We start from the raw sequence: 12,799 nt of genomic DNA, 5'->3' as shown, positions 1-12,799 counted from the left end.
TATCAAATTGCTCAGAATTTTTTTCTAATGTTAGGATTCCATCAATTCAATGAATATCTTACTCACTTTCATAAGGCAGTTACTAAAGCTAATCAAATAATAGAGACTCTTGTCACATAACTGACGATTAAAGCAAAATCCAGAAAGTGTGTACTTTCTTGTCACTCTCAAAAAGCTAAATATACAAGACACTGAGTTAGGGCTATGTGGATGAATAGTGTTTCCTGCCAAGAAGAAATTCACCGTCCAGTTTATAAACTGCTTTATTTCAGATCAACCCCATATAGTATCTGAATTGTCTAGTTAATGGTCAGCAATAACAACTTAACTTAAATACCATGGTTTGCAAACATCAAAGATCAAGTATGAGCTACCCTCTTATTTTGTCAGAGTGGCCCAAGAAGAAAGAGCTAGATAATGACAAGAAAATTATTGCATAAATCAAGGAAAAGCTTCTTTCATGTGCTGTGCAAACTACAACGTGATCTCTTGTTAAGGCAAAAGATAATTTGGGCTAAATAGGATAGATTAATAAAGCAAAGGGCAGATTTTAGGGTTGATGAAGATAGAGGTGCAGTAAGCATTTGCTGTAGTTGTTTGTTTAAATTTTGCCATGAATACTCTCTAACTTACACACTGTGGGTATACAATACTTGTCAAGTGCCTGAAAAGGTACCATTATCCTAAGATGACCAACTATGGAATAAGAGCATCATTCGAGGTGCCTAGATTTTTCATGTGCTCCTTCCACAGAAAAAGCTATAATCATTTTCTTATTGATACATAAGTTCATACAGGAACTTAGATGTGCTCCTTCACTACTTTTCACATATTTGTCGTACATCAGTATGCCTGTAATTATTTGTTCAGTGTTGGTTTTCCTTATCAAATTCAAAGTTTTATGAGGATGGGAACATGTTCGACTTTTTGTTAATATAGCATCTGTTAATCAGCAATATATGCTGTGGAATGAATAAATTGCTGATTTCAAAACCCACTCAATGGCAGGAACTTTGATCTCTAATAGATAAGAATCGATCATTAGTTGTTTATGAGAAGACATTCCCTTAAGAAAAGCTTTCTTGAAACTAATTTCAGTAGTGTAAATTAATTCCTTTTATTTTTGTTTGTTTCTTTTTCCAGACGGTGTCTTGCTCTTTTTATTTTTCTTTGTTTCTTTTTCCAGACGGTGTCTTGCTCTGTCGCCCAGGCTGGAGTGCAGTGGCCTGATCTCAGCTCACTGCAAGCTCCGCCTCCCGGATTCACACCAGTCTCCTGCCCTAGCCTCCCGAGTAACTGGAACTACAGGCGCCCAGCACCACGCCCAGCTAATTTTTTTGTATTTTTAGTAGAGACAGAGTTTCACCGTGTTAGCCAGGATGGTCTCGATCTCCTGACCTCATGATCCGCCCGCCTTGGCCTCCCAAAGTGCTGGGATAACAGGCATGAGCCACCACGCCCGGCCAATTAATTCCTATTCTTTCTGTAGGACACTAACAGGCACAATTTTTCTTTTCTTCTTTTTTTTTTTTTTTTTTTTTTTTTTTTTTTTTTTTTTTTGAGACAGGGTATCACTCTGTTGCCCAAGCAGGAGAGTCAGGGATGCAGTGGGCATGATCATAGCTCGCTGCAACCTGAAACTCCTGGGCTCAAGGAATCCTCCTGCCTCAGCCACCCGAGTAACTAGGACTACAGACCCACACCACTGCGCCAGCTAGTTTCTTTAAAAATTTCCTGTAGAGATGGAGTCTCACTTTCTTCTCAGGCTGCTCTCAAACTCATGGCCTCAAGCAATCCTCCCATCTCAGCCTCCCAAAGTGCTTGGATTACAGGCATAAGCCAGCAAGCCCAGTCGTTCTTCCTTTTTAATACCAATACATCGAGAAATAGAAGCACCATATGCACTATTTAGAATTTGACATTAGTCAACCACTAGAATTAAAATCAGGTTATAAATCCTCAAAATTACCAGAAGTATATATTTAAATGAAAAACCCAGACTACAGAACAAAAATAGAAATACCAAAAAATAATGATAAAATATTAAAAACATTATATAAACACAGTGACAGAATTAAGACCAACATATCTGTAATAGCAATAAATGTAATGGTAAACTTACCAATTAAGAAAAAGACCTTCAGATCATATTTTTAAACAAATTAAAAAACTCAACTATATGTTTTATGCAAGAGACAGATGTAAAAGTAAAAAGACTCAGAAAGCTGGAAATAAAAAGAAAGTGCAAAGAAATAGCAAACAAATACAGGCATAAAAAAACAAAGATCCCAATAGTACTATAAGATTACTTCTAGGCAACAGTGACAAATAAGACGAGGCATAATCCATTATAAAGAAATAACTTCTATAAAATAAATGTTTCCTTATAAAAAGAAATTTGATCGAATTGGATTTGAATTTCAATGAGGAAAAGCTCGTGTATAGACTGAGTTCAAAACCTGTTAGGAAAGGTCTCCCCAATACCTCATTCCACTTTTCATTTGGATACTACCAAGATCAGAGAGAAGAACATCACAATAGATACTGCAAACATTAAAAATATTACTAGAAATATATAAACAACCTTATGCCACTAAATTTGAAAATTATAAAATGCACAAATTCCTAGAAAATCACATGATAAAAACTAGAAAGAAAAAATGAATATTCTTCCATGTATCTATTTTAAAAATTGAAGCCTGAGCAACATAGTGAGACCTCATCCCTACAAAAAGCAACAAAATTTTTAAAAACTAGCCAGGTGTGGTGGTGTGTACCTGTAGTCCCAGCTACTCCAGAGGCTGGGGTGTGAAGCTCACTTGAGCCCTGGAGGGCAAGGCTGCAGTGAGCTGTGATCGCACCATTACACTACAGCCTAAGCGACAGAGTCAGACTCCGTCTCAAAAACAAAGAAAAAAATTGTATATATAATTTAAAACTTTTCCGTAAAAAAATTAGGCTGAGATGACCTCCCAATTAATTATTCCAAAAAGAAATGTTTTTTGTTTTTAAAAAATGCCAATTTTATGCAAACTCTTCCAGAGAATATAAGAAGAGGGATCACTTCCCAGCTCATTTTACAAAGCCAGAAAAACTTTGATACTAAAACTTGAGAAGAAAATTACAAGAAAAGTGCAAGTCAATTTCGATCATGAATATAAATGCAAAACATCCTAAGCCTAATAACAGCAACTCTATAAACAATGATAAAAATGATAAAACATTACAACCACATGGGGCTTACTCCAGAAATTCTAGATCTGTTTAACATTCAAAAACATCAAACAGTGAAATTAATCACATAAACCAATCAATATGATATACTTTATTAACAGAATAAATAATTAAAATTACTTGATCACTTAACTAGGTAAAGGAAAATAATTTGATGGAATTTAATATCCATTCATAAGAAATATTCTTAGTAAAATAGAAATAGAAGCAAATTTCCTTAATCTGACAAATAATATTTACAAAAAAGCAAGTATCACATTTAATGAAGAAACATTAAAAATGATCCCTTGTATCACTAATAAGACTGGAATATCTGTTATCAATTCTATTCAAGATTGTATTGGAAGTTCTACTAGTAAAATAAAACAAGGACAAAAAATCAAAGGTTTAAAGATTGTTAAGAAAGAAAGAGAGAGAGAGAGAGAGAGAAAGAAAGAAAGAAAGAAAGAAAGAAAGAAAGAAAGAAAACTCTCCTTGACAGATGACATGTTTATTCACATGTAAAGTCGAAAAGAATCATAGACGACTTAATAATTTAGAAAGATAACTGAATTCAGAGTGAATACACAAAATCAGTTTATTTCTAATATTAGCCAAAGATGATTAGGAAATAAAAATTTTATAAATGACACCACTTACAGTAACATCAAATATCTAAGAATCAATTAAAGATATATAAGATCACTAGACTGAAAACTATAAAACCTTAATGGAGGAATACATAAGATTTGTGAACTGTAACACTTAATATTATAAAAATATTAATTCTCCCCAGTTGATCCACAGATTTACATCCTAGCAGCATAAAGAAAATACTATTGATTTTCTTTATGTGGCAGAAATTTTAAAATCAGAAAAGGTTAACTGTAATTATATTAGAAAACCTAACATAGAGTTATTAAGATTAAAAACAACAAAGACTTATGACAGAAAGGAGTGGCAGGGCATTACTTACCCTACCCAGAAGAATTTTCATTCATAATAATGCAAACTCTATTTAACCTATTTACCTAAAATTGTGATACATCTAGGTTGGGAGCATGACGGCAGAGAGAGAGAACTATATAGTCACTTATCCTTGGGGAAAGCAAAGAAATAATGGTTAAAATTAACAAAGACGTAGCCTAATAAGTATATTAATTAGAAATATGAAGAGAATTATAAAAAGATATGATAAGAATTAAGAATAAACGTTTCTGGCACAGACTAGAAGACTTAACTGGAGTAGTAAACTACTGTTTTGAGAAGTAGTTTTTAAAAACACTATTCGATTTTTTTCTTCTGTATTCCTATGTTACTTAGAGAAATAAAAAAATTGCACAGATCCTTCCACATGACAGTTTTCATGTTTTTAAAATGAACTAGAAAAATACATGATAATTATTGGTAACTATGAACCAACAGCCTATTATGCATTCCATAATTTTTTTTTCTTTTTTCTTTTTCTTTTTTTTTTTTTTTGAGACAGGGTCTCACTCTGGAGTGCAGTGGCCTGATCTCAGCTCACTGCAACCACTGCCTCCTCCTGGGTTCAAGCAATTCTCATGCCTCAGCTTCCCAAGCTGGGACTACAGGCGTGTGCCACTATGCTCGGCTAATTTTGGCATTTTTAGTAGAGATGAGTTTTCACCATGTTGCCAGGTTGGTTTCAAACTCCTGACCTCAAGAAATCTGCCTCAGCCTCCCAAAGTGCTGGGATTACAGATGTTGAGCCACTGCATCTAGCCTCATTCCTTAATTTTTAAAAATTCACATATAATGTTTCCATTGCAATTCTTCCCTCCATAAAGACTGACCATATCTCCAGATTCTCTTGGACTCCAGCCTACTAGCTCAACATGTAACAATTACTTTAAGACTATAAATTTTCAGGCCGGGCGCGGTGGCTCAAGCCTGTAATCCCAGCACTTTGGGAGGCCGAGGCGGGCAGATCATGAGGTCAGGAGTTTGAGACAACCTGGCCAATATGGTGAAACCCTGTCTCTACTAAAAACACAAAAATAGCCGGGCGTGGTGTGGTGGTGGGCGCCTGTAATCCCAGCTACTCAGGAGGCTGAGGCAGGAGAATTGCTAGAACCCAGGAGGCAGAGGTTGTATCGAGTCAGAGATCGCGCTGTTGCACTCCAACCTGGGCGACAGAGTGAGACTCCGACTCAGAAAAAAAAAAAAAGAGTATAAATTTTCTACTACTCAAATTCATATTTTATTATTTTTAAAAAATATTGAGCTAAGCCTTTATTATGTCCATATTTCTGTCAATGACATCATTCTCACACTTTATTCTAAGATTCTTCATATAGGCAGAGCTGATAAGTCATTAAATTTCGTCATTTTTTAATTTTTATTTTTTTGAGACAGGGTCTCACTCTGTCACCAGGCTGGAGTGCAGCGGTGCGATCTCGGCTCACTGCAACCTCTGCCTCCCAGGTTCAAACAATTCTCTGCCTCAGCCTTCCAAGTAGCTGAGATTACAGGCACCTGCCACCATGCCCAGCTACTTTCTTTCTTTTTTTTTTTTTTTTTTTGTATTTTTAGTAGAGACAGGGTTTCACCATCTTGGCCAGGCTGGTCTTGAACTCCTGACCGTGTGATCCACCCGCCTCGGCCTCCCAAAGTGCTGGGATTACAGGCGCGAGCCACCATGCTCAGCCATCAATTATTTTATGACCAGCATAAAACACACCCTTATCACTTATGCCCTAACTTCCTGTAAGAGTTTCTTCAATGATCTCCTAACCCTGTCAGTCCTCATACTACATACAATTGACAGACTTCTGTCTAGAATGTTCCCTCCATACTTCTCTGCTTTTGAAGACCACATGCTCTCTCACTCTTCTGGTGTTTTTTTCATTGCACTTAACACAACATGATACATTATCTATACATGTATTTGTCTGACTCACTTCCTATCCTCACACTAGATGGAAAATTCCACGACAGCGGGGACTTTGTCTTGTTCACTGCAGTATCCCACTGCTTAGAAAAGTACAAGTTGAAGGCTCAATAAATAATTTTTTAATGAATGAATAATTTAATTCACTAATTCAACAAATTTACATATTAGGCACTTACATAATAGAGAAATTGTGGATGAAGCAATGAATAACCTAATACAGTTGTGATCAGAAAAGAAGAAAGAAGAAACACTAAGGAAGGTCTCTAAATCCAAACTTGGTAAATCAGGGGTTTTCTGAACAGAAGAAGTGACTTCTAAGTTCTTGATGTCACTTGAGAGATGAGTAAGAAACAGCCAGCTGAAGGATGGAAAGGAAACAGCATGAAATCTGATCAAGGTATGCAAGGGTCAGGGGTAGTGAATGAATAGCATATGCAAAAACCTGAAAAATGTTCCATATGATTTGAGTGTAGAACAAGAGAAGGTGAGGCCAGAGAGGTAAGCAAAAGGGCTTGGCAGTCATGTCAAAGAGTTCTGAATTTACCCTAAAAGCTACCAGAAAGCACTGAAGGGTTTTCAGCAGTATAACACTATGAACACTATCAGACCATCACCCAGAGGAACACCTGGCTGCAATATGAAGAGAGAAGTAAGGGAACAAAACAAGAAGTACTTGTACCCAGGAGTTCAAGACCACCCTGGGCAACATAGTGAAATCCCATCTCTATGAAAAACACAAAATTAGCCAGGCATGGTGGTGTGCACCTGTGGTCCTGGCTACTCAGGAGGCTGAGGTGGGAGCATCACTTGAGCCCAGGAGGTTGAAGCTGCAATGAGCTATGATTGCACCACTGCACTCCAGCCTGGGTAGCTAAGCAAGACCCTATCTCCAAAAACAAAAACAAACAAACAAACAAAAGTCAAAAAGCAGAGAGATGAGAGATGAGATAAAATGAATGATAGTTACCTAGTCTCAGAATGGAGTAAGAGAACATTCAGGAGGTAGGATCAATAGGACTTGCTGGCTAAATAGACGCTTGGAGTGAAAGATAGGAAGAGTCAAGGGTGATGCTCAGGTTTCCAGCTTAGGCAGCCAAGTGGATAGTGGTCCTTTCACTGAGATAAAGCACATCCAATAAAAGGCAGATTTGACCAGATGACAAAGGAGTTCACAAAGATAAAGCGATAGATTACAGGTGCTGGTGAGACTTCCAAGTGAACAATGTTAGTAGGAGAACTGACACAAACGACTGAAGCTCAGGATGAAGATATAAATTTGGGAATCATTAACATATGGATGATAACTGAAGCCATGGGAATGAGTGAAATCACCCCTGGAGGGTTTACATACAAAAAGGAATGCATAGTATTCCCTGGGGAACCTCAACATTTTAAAAGACAGATAGAGAAAGAAGAACCTAAGAAGGGGATTGAGAAAAAAAAGTATGGAGGAAAACCAAGAAAGTGCAGAGTCAAAGAATGAAAGCGAATGTTTCAGAAAGAGGGGTAGTCATATTGTTTAATGTTAAAGCAGGGCAAGAAATTTAAAGACTGCAATTTATCCATTCAGTTTAACAAGGAACATCAGCAATCCTGATAAGAACAGTTTCAGTGAGACCAAAAGCTATTATTTCAGAGATATAAACATACGAGTAAGAGGTAAAGCAGATAGTAAACACACACACAATGCCAAGAAGTTTGACTTTAACAAGAAAGGAAAGAGAACAAACGCTAAAAGGGGAGCAGTGAGGTGGATAATTTTTTTTAAGATGGGGTGGATTTGAATACATTTAAATGCTTTGGGAAGAAGCCAGTTTAGAGACAGGTTGAAGATAAAAGGTAAGTGACATATTCCATTGGATGGGGTCTCTGAGAAGGAAGGACGAAGTGTATCTGCAGAGTACACGTGTTGGAATTAGCTTTAGGCCACCAAGAGATACCTTTAAGTTCAGTTCAGATGGGTAATATAAAAGCTACTCCCTAGTTTAAAAAGCTCTAAACGTTTCTTATGTTTAAAATTTAACACAAATGCCTCTAAATTGAAAATAAAATACCCTTTTAAATTACTGAATTACTCCCCCCCGCCCTGCAAAAAAAAAAAAAAAAAAGAACTAATAATAGTCAAAGCTATAGGAAAGGAGTCCCCAACCCCCAGGCCACAGACAGGTAGCGGTCCGTGGCCTGTTAGGAGCTGGGCAGCACAGCAGGAGGTAAGGATTACTGCCTGGGCTCCACCTCCTGCCCAATCAGAGGCAGCATTAAATTCTCATGGGGCACGAACCCTATTGTGATCTGTGCATGTGAAGGATCTAGGTTGCATGCTCCTTATAAAAATCTAATGCCCAATGATCTGAAGTGGAATGGTTTCATCCCAAAACTACCCCCCACCCCTTCACCTGGTCCATGGAAAAATTGTCTTCCACAAAACCAGTCCCTGGTGCCAAAAAGGTTGGGGACTGCTGCTACAGAAGGTAGGCTGAAACTGGAAAGTATATAACTTCTTGATAGTCTTTTAATTTGGTACAACCCTTTGGAATCAATTTGCTGGTATGTATCAAAAATGTAAATATTCACACTAACTATATTTCTGGGAATCTAGCCCAAGGAAACATTATAAAATATTGTTACACAATATTTTTTACATTTTAAAAATATGTCCAGCATATGTTTCATGCCTTTTCTAAAGATTTTCTCAAGCCTCCTAGCAACAGTAACCTCACTTTTCTTAAACACCTATAGCACTTGCCTGTATTACTCTACTATTCCTTTGGCACTTTGTATATGGCATCTTCCCAACAGTACCCAGAGTAATATTTTTAAGTGTTATAGGACACATCCTCTATTTTCTCTGCCGAGGCAGTCAATTTTTCTGTCCAGAGCAAAGGAATATATCCACCATGAGACTCTGTGCTTTAGCTTATCTATTTGTCAATCATTAAGAACATTATAATGAGACTATACTAGAAATAACTGTTAGAGATTAGAAACAAGAAAATGTTGCTAGAATGCCTGAAATAGTAACCCTCTGGGTTTTAGCAACTGAAAGTTGAACTATTTCATACACTTTTCATACACAGTGACTTTAAACGGCACATTTAAAAAATTTATCTTCAACCAGGAAAGTTTCTTCTAATACATTTTAAAACATTCCTTCTAAAAGAAAAGGCTGGCTTCTAGAGAAGTAGGTAAAGGAAAGTTTCATATCCTTGCGAGGAGAGTTGGCAAAATGAAATAAAAGGAAAAAAATATCTAAGATCAAGTGGAAGATTCAAATCTGCTTCTTTACTGTTAAACAATTACTCCTACAAAAAAGTGAATATTCTGTAAGAAATGTAATTAATATTCAAAGACTGTCAAAAACACAAAAGCCTTTTATCCCTCTATAATCTAATAATTAAAAGGAAGAAGTAATAGTTCAAAGATGAAGCTTCTTTGGTTTGACACTAAAAGAGAAAAAGAAGGAATCAAGAGACCAGATAGTATCAAAGATGACAGCAGTAAAGAAATAAGAAACAGAAATGGTAGTTCTTCATATTATAAAGGGGGTAAACTAGGAAAGGCATTGTTACCAGCAAAAAATTACAACTCAATTACACTAAAAAGATCTTGAGATGTGTTTTATGCATCTAGCTGAATAATGATATTTCAGTGATTACTGTTTGGGATAATAGTCTGGTAATTGGCAGAGTTCCCTCCTCCCCACTACAGGGGTCTTTTTAATCTAAAGAAAAGACAAGCAATTATCAAATACACTGATGCTATATACAAAGATGGCTGGCTACTACCCTATTATAACCAGGTTTTACAAATTCCATCACTACCTTACAATTTTAATTATAGAAATCACTGAATTCTGTTTAATGCTTTTCTTTACATACCTTAATTTGCACTTTTAAAGTTAAGGCATTTTCAAGGAATAAATACATTAAAATTTCATAATTTATACATTTTATAGAATTCAAATTAGGCTGCCATATAAATGACCTGGGCATAGGATGTTGGTTATAAAAGACAGAATTATTATTTTTAATGATTGCTTCTCGTCTAAATTAAACATTTCAGATCTTTTCACAGTAAAGCCTAGTTAATATTCAGAAGCCTAATCCTAGTTATAGGCTTCAAAATTCAACACTTTAAAAGGAATTACAATATCATTATCTTGAACATCTTATTAAAAGAATGTGATATAAAGAATAAAAACATTTATATCTATGGAAACCTCAAAAATAGAAACCTCATCGTCTAATTCATTTACTCTATGATAAAAATAACTCCTCCAATTGGAATATTTGGCAATTTATATTACCAACCGAATTCAATGAATCTAAGTAATGGGTAGCAAAATTGGAAGAATCATTTTTGCCTATGTATATTGTGCCAACGATCTCCTCAATTACAATAGCTGATTAGCAGTCATCTGCCATATGTATATCAAAATAGAATTAAAACTAACATCTTTCCTTTACTAACAAACTGAATCTAAACTGGAAAACTTGGGATAACAGATCATGATTTTTAAAACATTAACATGAAAATTGTCTTTTTACTATTTTCCCATATTCTGCCCAGTGCACAGTCCTATTGGTGAGACAGTGGTCAAATATTACCTCACTTCTTACACTGAAGATAAAGAAAGAGGAAAGACAACTAATGTCTTAGCACAATCAAAAGCATCCAGCAAAAATTGTCAGGTACCATAAGGATAAAGTAAAAAACAGCCAAAGCTTTTGGAGAAGTGGCCTGCTAAATAATTTTAAACACTTCCTGTCTATGCAAGCTAAAAGGAAGATTAAACCCTCAAAAGATCTGGGTTGAAATGACTTAAGTTTTTTGGGGAGAGATGGAGGAGATGGAACTTAGGTTTTTGGACACATACCTTTCATTTGAGAATAATCTCATACACCATAATAAAAGAAGGAAAACTTAAAACTATTCAACATACCAAAGAACAAGGAGCAACTAGTCTGGTTATTTCAACTTTAAAACTGTAAGTTACCAGTATCTCTATAGCCAGATAAACACCCAGTAAAAAATTACCAGAGTTTTTTAAAACTGTGACTGAATTTAGGTGCAGAAAATAATTAAATTACTGTTAAAATGGACAGAATTTGCTAATCAGTTGATCTTTAAATAAAATATTTGGGTTTATAGACTATATTGAGAATGATTTGGCAAAGAAAAGATGAGGATCAAATCTATTAAATACTATCTGATCTCATAAAGAACTCAAATTTCCAACGTGGAATGATATTATTAATTAAAGATGACATTCCACCTTCTTTATCTTTCAGAATTTTTGAAGCAAATCTGTTTTACCAAATTACATACTTTCAAAATTTTCCATTAACAAATATCTTTGTGGGGAAATGATTTTTAAATCACCAAAAAGTCAAAGGACAAGATGTTCAAGACTTTAGATAGTATCTGAGAAAGAATACAATCAGGGAACGGCTTTATCAAGGTGGACAAAGTTCAGAATGCCAGAATTCCTTCCCTGTTGTAATGAATATACTGCAACTTCCTGTGGTTTTGTGACTATCACTGGGTGTGGTAGTAAAACAGAAGGGAAAAGCCTCACACAGAAAGCTGAATGGCCCAAAGAAAACCTAAGTGGTGACAAGAGGCTAAAGGCACATGCAGGTACGCATCTTTTATGTTGGATGTGATACACTTACATGGCCCCTGTTGAATCTCTTGGGGACCAACAGTAAAGCAAGTTTAGAACTTCAAATCTTGAGACATCTATAGCAAGATGCTGATCCAATGTGGCTCCAAATATCTTCTGTTTTCCTGGCTCACCTGAAGAGGAAAAAACACTACAGAGGATGTGGGAACTGAATTTCTTTATGTAGTTTCTTCTAGAGCAACTGTCTGAAAGTTTTGGCCCAATCCTTTATGAAGTCTGGAGATGAGACACTTGAAGGACTAGTGAAAAACAAAATTCAAATGAAAAGGTGGAGTGAGACATCTAAAAGGGGAATATGAGAGCAAAAGATAACCGTCGTAGGTAAATCAGTGTTTCTAATCCTTAGCTGGACTCAGGTGGGAGGAGGCAGAGAAAGGAGAGAAAAAAACGCACAGATGTTTCTCCCTCCACTCCCTCACCCCAATTGCTACTAAAAATTCATGAACTACCTAGGCTTTTTGACCATATTTAGGGAGTGAATAAGCAAGGTTACATGGAAGGTTTAAGCATTTTGTCCAGTCTCCCTCCCCGGGATATATGGCATTAATAGGCTGCAGGGAGGCCTTTCAGGTAATGCTTTTTTTCTAAGAAAAGATTCTAGTGGAATACAGCTTGAAGCAATAAAGAAAGAGAAAAATAAATTGAATTTGTACAAAAATGGAAGTCACAGGACAATATACCAGATTGACAAAGTTTATCTAATTCTGTTTTTCAAAAGGGGTGGGACAGATTTCACAAAATAAGAAATCAGAATAAAAAGTAGTCTTAGCTTCCAAATAATAGAAAATATTTTTAAACTAAGCAACACGAACTACATGCTTCATTCTTCTATGAAATATTATCCTTGGAAAGATAATCTTTAAAAAACTAAGATTAGCAGAACCAAGTCTGATGTATATTACCACACGAAAAGCATAAAAATTTAGTCCATATTATGAATTAGATTCATTCTTAATTAACTTATTAAGTATTTTCTTAAAAAT

General features: G+C 35.8%; 1 protein-coding gene across 2 annotated transcripts in view; it reads right to left on the bottom strand.

Moving 5' to 3' along the window:
* The window catches only part of MBD2 (methyl-CpG binding domain protein 2), a 70,362-nt gene that overhangs the window by 21,810 nt on the left and 35,753 nt on the right, over window positions 1-12,799 (bottom strand). The window lies entirely within an intron of this gene.

The sequence above is a fragment of the Chlorocebus sabaeus genome, chromosome 18, assembly GCF_047675955.1.
Source record: "Chlorocebus sabaeus isolate Y175 chromosome 18, mChlSab1.0.hap1, whole genome shotgun sequence".
Taxonomy (NCBI): domain Eukaryota; kingdom Metazoa; phylum Chordata; class Mammalia; order Primates; family Cercopithecidae; genus Chlorocebus; species Chlorocebus sabaeus.
Note: the sequence above shows the minus strand (reverse complement) of the source record. Positions and strands in the feature narration are given on the sequence as shown.